Here is a 5878-nt window from a genome sequence, read left to right on the forward strand (position 1 = left end):
TCTTGTATTGAGGGTAGATTTTCCCATGTTCATGCATTGCTCATGTCTTATTTGATGTTGTGCATGCTAGGTGTTTGTCAAAATGTCCGAGTGACATTTTTGTGCTAATTCGGAATCAAGTGATTTCAATCCATGGACTTTCACATGTTTGACCTTATTTCACTCAATTTGGTCATTGATAGTGTGTCTCATGCACCTTGCACTTGCTCACACATACATACACATGCACATTTGCTTTGTTCCATGCATTGTGTCTATGCATTCAGCAGTGTTACTTCTGCTTTGACCTAACTTGACTCTAATCAAGTTCTGTGTTCTGTGGTCTATGGGTTGTGCTCTTGTCTCCTGTGTGTTTTGTGTACTATGTTGCACAGATGTCTCCATTCAAGACTTCAGCTGTGAAAGGAGGCCGCGACAAAGGGAAAGAACCGATCATTGATGTTGATGCTGATTCACCTAGACCGAAGCGAACTCGTGGCTCAACAGGAACTTTTGATCCTCACTTGTTCAAGTCTCATGCTGCTTTTGAATCCTTCAAGAACCACTTTCAGGGTGCTCCTTTGATAGTTGAAAGGGGGGTTGACCAGCCATCACTCAAAGACACACAAATACCTATTTGGTTTGCCACGAAAGATTGGAACTATCTGCTGTCAACTTTCGAGGATACATTCGAGAACATGGTTAAGGAATTCTATGCCAATGCCAGTGTCGTCGGCGATGAGATTAAATGTTGGGTTCGAGGAAAGAGCTTTTCTGTCACACCAATGTACTTGGCGGAAATTCTACACATTAACCGGCCAATACTCCCCATACCGCCGGTATATGATGAGCTGAACCCCGATGAAGAATATCTCAGACAGTCTTTAGGAGCTGATTTGGAATTCTCATCCACTAAGAAGTCAATCAATGTGGCATCTCTCTCTTCCGAGCTACGACTTCTCTCAATGATCATGTGTAGCAATCTCTATCCCTTGTCCAGCACCGGATATATGAACCTTGGTCGAGCTTTGTTTTTGAACGATCTGATCACGGATGTCGAGATTGATGTGTGCTCTCATATCTTTCACATTTTGGCAAAAACAGTTGACCGCACTGCTTCAAGGAATTGTCTTCCTTTCTCTCGCCTTATTTCAAAGATTTTGAAGCTCAAAGGTGTCCGTCCATTGGATGATGAACGTCCATATCCAAGGCCAAGTCCAATCAACATTCGGTCTCTCCATGCTAGTATGAGCCATGCCAAGAAGAACACCAAGCAAGAAACTCATGCACCATCGGGTTCCTCGAGTTCTGCAGCTCGTATCAATGATGAACAGATCAACAATATCTTTACTGCTCTTCAAGAGATGAGTACAAAGATGTCCGGATTTGCGACTATCATGTACACTCACCACCGACGTCTTGATTCACAGCTCACATCTCTCCAAACTCAGATGGACGAAATTCAACGGAAGCTAGAAGGGGATGACTAGCTATTCCATGACAAAAAGGGGGAGATGATGTCATTGATAGGGGGAGTATGGAGATAGGGGGAGAAGAAGTCAACAGTTCCTATGTTTACTTGTTTTGTGTTTAAAGCTTTGATACTATGCTTTATTTAAGTATTTATTTTCAGATGTTTCTTTTGTGATATTCTCTATGCTTTGTAGCACTCTTTGCATGTACCCATGTTGCTTTTGTAAGCTTTAAGGGTTGTTTTGTTTCATTGCATGATTTGTAGGCTTTTATGGTTTGTGCCATGTATTTGCAATACTTTGCTTATGCAGCCTTTATGCTTGTGCTATTGAAGTTTAATGTCATACATTTACTTCACTACATCACTCTTGTGCCCGTGTAGGATTGTTCCTAGATGCATATACGTTCTATGCATTGGTTGAGTGATGAACACTCTTGTGCCCTAGTAGGATTGTTCCTAGATGCAAATTCTTCAAGTATTTTGCATTGGTTGAGTGTTGGATGTGCAAATGGTACTCTTCATATGAGCTTATCATCTTGCATATCCGGATGTTCATTCCTTGTGTGAATGAGCATAGTAATTGCTTGTGTATAGTGATTACTCGTTTGATCTTGCCATGATTTAGTGTTTCTATTTCATTCTGCTTGATCATGTGCTTATTGCTCCATATGCTTTTCAAGTTTTCTGCATACAATGATAATATTTTGTTGTTGTGTTTCAGGAGTTACTTGTTCATATGTTTCAAGAGCTTATCAGAATCTAGAATTAGGTGTGAGTGAGTTTTGCCTGTGTTCCCAAACTCACGTTTAAGTCTAGAGTCTGTTTTAGGGTTTTGTCACGGAATAGCCAAAGGGGGAGATTGTAAAGTTGTGATTTACAACTATGTGTTTTGTTGGCTTTTATTCCGTGCCAAATTTGATTGTAATTACTATCAATTGTTTATACCCTGTATTTGTTGTGGGAATTGTTGTAAGGGGTGTGTGATAGAGAGTGTGTGAAGACTCAAGCAATTTGGAAGCTGATGGAATCTCGCGGGTATCTCGCGACTAAGCTTCCCACGAAGTGAAGCATGTGCCCTGCACATGCTGGAATGCGAAGAGTCATGACAGATGGAGACAGCTGTCTCTCGCGAGTATCTCGCGGGTAAGGCCTTCCCGCGAGACACCCGCGAGACATGCTGTTCTGCCAGCCTGTACTGACTGACTCACACATTTTGCACCTATCCTATATAAACCCCCATTACCCACAAATGTTGAGGAATGCTTCAGAGAGAAAACCCTAGCCAAACACATTTGTAATTAGAGATTGTCATCCCCACCTTTCTCTATACACTTGCTTGTGGTATCTCCTCAACCCTTCCCTCTCCATTTCCACACCATTGAGAGGTTGATAGCCCAAACACTTACCACACCTTTGGAGAGTGTTGTGTGACGTTTTGGTGCTGCTGGGAAGCATTGGAAGAAGCCTGGAATGGCAGATGCAACATGGAGCTTGTTGCGGGATCCGGAGAACTAAGACAAGACACGGTTCCGAGAAGCCTTGTTGGAGTAGGAGCTTGGAGGGCTTAGGTACATCGGGTAGATTAGGCTTGGAGGGTCTCTTGCTTACTCATGTATCCCAACTGATTGTCTAGTGGATCGATTTCCGCTTGGAGGGCGGCAGAGAGGTTTTTCGCCGAGTTCTTCGGTTTCCTCTTCGAAAACACGTCTTGGTGTTTTCTGTGTTTGCATCTCTCTTCCCTACTCTTTTATATTCCATTATACTGCTGTGTTGTTTAGTTTATGGATTAGAGTAGCTATATTGTTCATCCGCTCGCTTTTACACTATTCCGCACTTTATATTAAAGTTGTGTAAAATCTATCGAGCCGTAATTATAATCAGGGGTCTAAACAGCTCTTGTGTTCTTCAACACGTTTTCGAGCTTACAACCTTAAACTATACTTCAGATTACACTTTGCCCCATAAACTTTTCGAATGTACATTTTGCACCATAAACTATTACCCTTGTTACACTTTGCACCTTGATGTTAAATTTGCCATTAACTTTGATGGAAATCCAAAATTTTATGGTGCAAAGTGTAATCGAGAGTATAGTTTAGAATGGTAAAGCACAATTTCTCATTTGTTTTTAAGAGACTGAATAGAGGGGCAATTGGGTCTTTTCACGTGATGTCATACTTTTCCATCCAAGTTAACAGCAAACTTAACGTCTTGGGGTACAAAGTGTAACAATTGTGATAGTTTAGGGTACAAACGTGCATTCAAAAAATTTAGAGTGCAAAGTGTAATTTCCCCTTAAATTTTTAAAGACATGAAAAAAAAAATAATATAAAATCTTAACCTTGAAGTAGAGTGAAATGAAGATATGATATGATATGATAATTAATTAATAATTCTATATCTGAAAGGTGGTTTTCCTCCATCTTCTCCTAGGTCGAAGAATAGTCATCCCTTCTCTGAAGGTGCTTTAGTACCTTGAGGTAACAAGTTTACCTTCAAGGTTTTGTGGTTTTTCCTTATTCTTTTGGGATTTGGGAAACAGTTTTTTCTTTTTCTTTTTCAGTAGCTTTCTATGGAGGACTTAACCAAAACTCGGAGCTGCCTCACTATCTCGGACGTTGAAGGTTCTAACCTTCGAATTACAGAAGAAGAGGTAGTTATTGATTTTGTTCTTGCTGCAAAGTTTTTGACGAAGCAGGCACTAAGCATCGACGTTATTGCCAAAACTTTCACACCGCTTTGGAGACCGAAGATTGGTTTTTAAGGTTAAAAAGAAGGGTGATCATGTCTTCCTATTCACTTTCGATAGCAAAGAAGAGTTGGATAAAATCCTTGCAGCTGAACCATAGAGCTTCGATAAACACCTCATAGTGTTACAACGCTACGATAAGGATATTGATTTATTTGATATGAAATTTAACCTGGTTACTTTTTGGGTCTAGGTACATGACATACCAATCCATTTCATAATGAGAACGGTGGCTGAAAAAATCTGTGGTGCGGTTGGGACAGTTCACAGACCAACTGAGGAAACAGAAATTGAGGGGGATGGCTTTATTAGGGTTTGAGTTACTAGTGATATCTCTCAGCCACTGTGTCAAGAGAGAGTAATATCTTTGGAGAATGGAAAGGAACTGCGGGTGTCTTTCAAATATGAGAGTCTCTCCAACCTGTGCTATTGGTGTGGTAGCCTCACACACGATGACAGAGATTGCGATCTCTAGATTGAAAGCGGAGGAACACTCCCACTCAGGGACGAACCCAAGTAGGGCCCTAAGGGGACCCGAGCCCTCCCTGGGCCTACAAAATAAATAAATAAAATAAAATAAATAAAAAATTAGCAAGTTAAATTTTCCAAAGAAAGAAAAAAAAAAAAATATATATATAACAATAGTGTTTCGTGTCTTTTGTTTTTGTTGATAGATGATTGTATCGTAATATATTAAAAAGCAATGATTTTTGGGTATTTGTCATGATTGATAGTTTATTAATTACTATATGGATGCGTATTTGAATTTTTTTTTCGCTTATCTCTAACCCCCCCCCCCTCCCAGCTTGAAATCCTGGGTCCATCCCTACTCCCACTTGAATCTCAGCAATTCGAAGCCTGGATTCGAGCACCTCCTTCCATTTCATCATGATGAAATATAGTCTCACTGCCTGGATCTATAGCAGAAATCCCACTAGTAAAACTGCATCAGCTTTAACACCAANTAATCTATCATTTCCTTCAAAACCTAATAAAATGTTTGTGAATCTCAAAATCTAACAATATGCGCTTGTGGAGTGTTTGTGTTTTTACTAATGAGTGATGAACTGATGTTGGTGATTGTAAATTGAATCTGTGCTGCAGCCTATGGTGTTTTTTTTTTTTTGGCTTTTTGGCTTTGTGACTCTTTGTCACTCTGTGTTTGTGTCTCTCTCTGTTGTATTATATAGATAAGAGAGAGAGAGAGAGAGAGAGAGAGAGAGAGAGAGAGAGAGAGAGAGAGTAGAGTTTGTAGAGATTACTCAGATTAGAGAATATTTATTTGACTATTTGTTTGTTCTTTGTTGAGTGATAGTTGGGCATAATAGGGACAAGTGACCAAAAAAAAAAAGGTTTAAAGTTAAGAAAAGTTTTGGTTAGTAATGCAAAATAAATTTATAGTGCCGGTAGTGGGATTGGGTTAGTGGTTCACTTGTGTCTATTGTTAACTCATATGTTAAATTAGATAAATTTATAAATTGAAAAGAAATGAGAAATACTAAATTTATAATTAAATGCATCGTGCATATTATAGAGTGAGCATGCTCCGAAAGTTGTCAAAACTAACCTTCGAAACAAAATGGAAAATGATTTTTTTATGGACTCTTTGATGTTATACATTGAAAATGATATAGCTTTGACATTTAGTTTGGATTTGATCGTAGATGATTTTGAAG

The sequence above is a fragment of the Quercus suber genome, unplaced genomic scaffold, assembly GCF_002906115.3.
Source record: "Quercus suber isolate HL8 unplaced genomic scaffold, Cork oak 2.0 scaffold_601, whole genome shotgun sequence".
NCBI classification, from domain to species: domain Eukaryota; kingdom Viridiplantae; phylum Streptophyta; class Magnoliopsida; order Fagales; family Fagaceae; genus Quercus; species Quercus suber.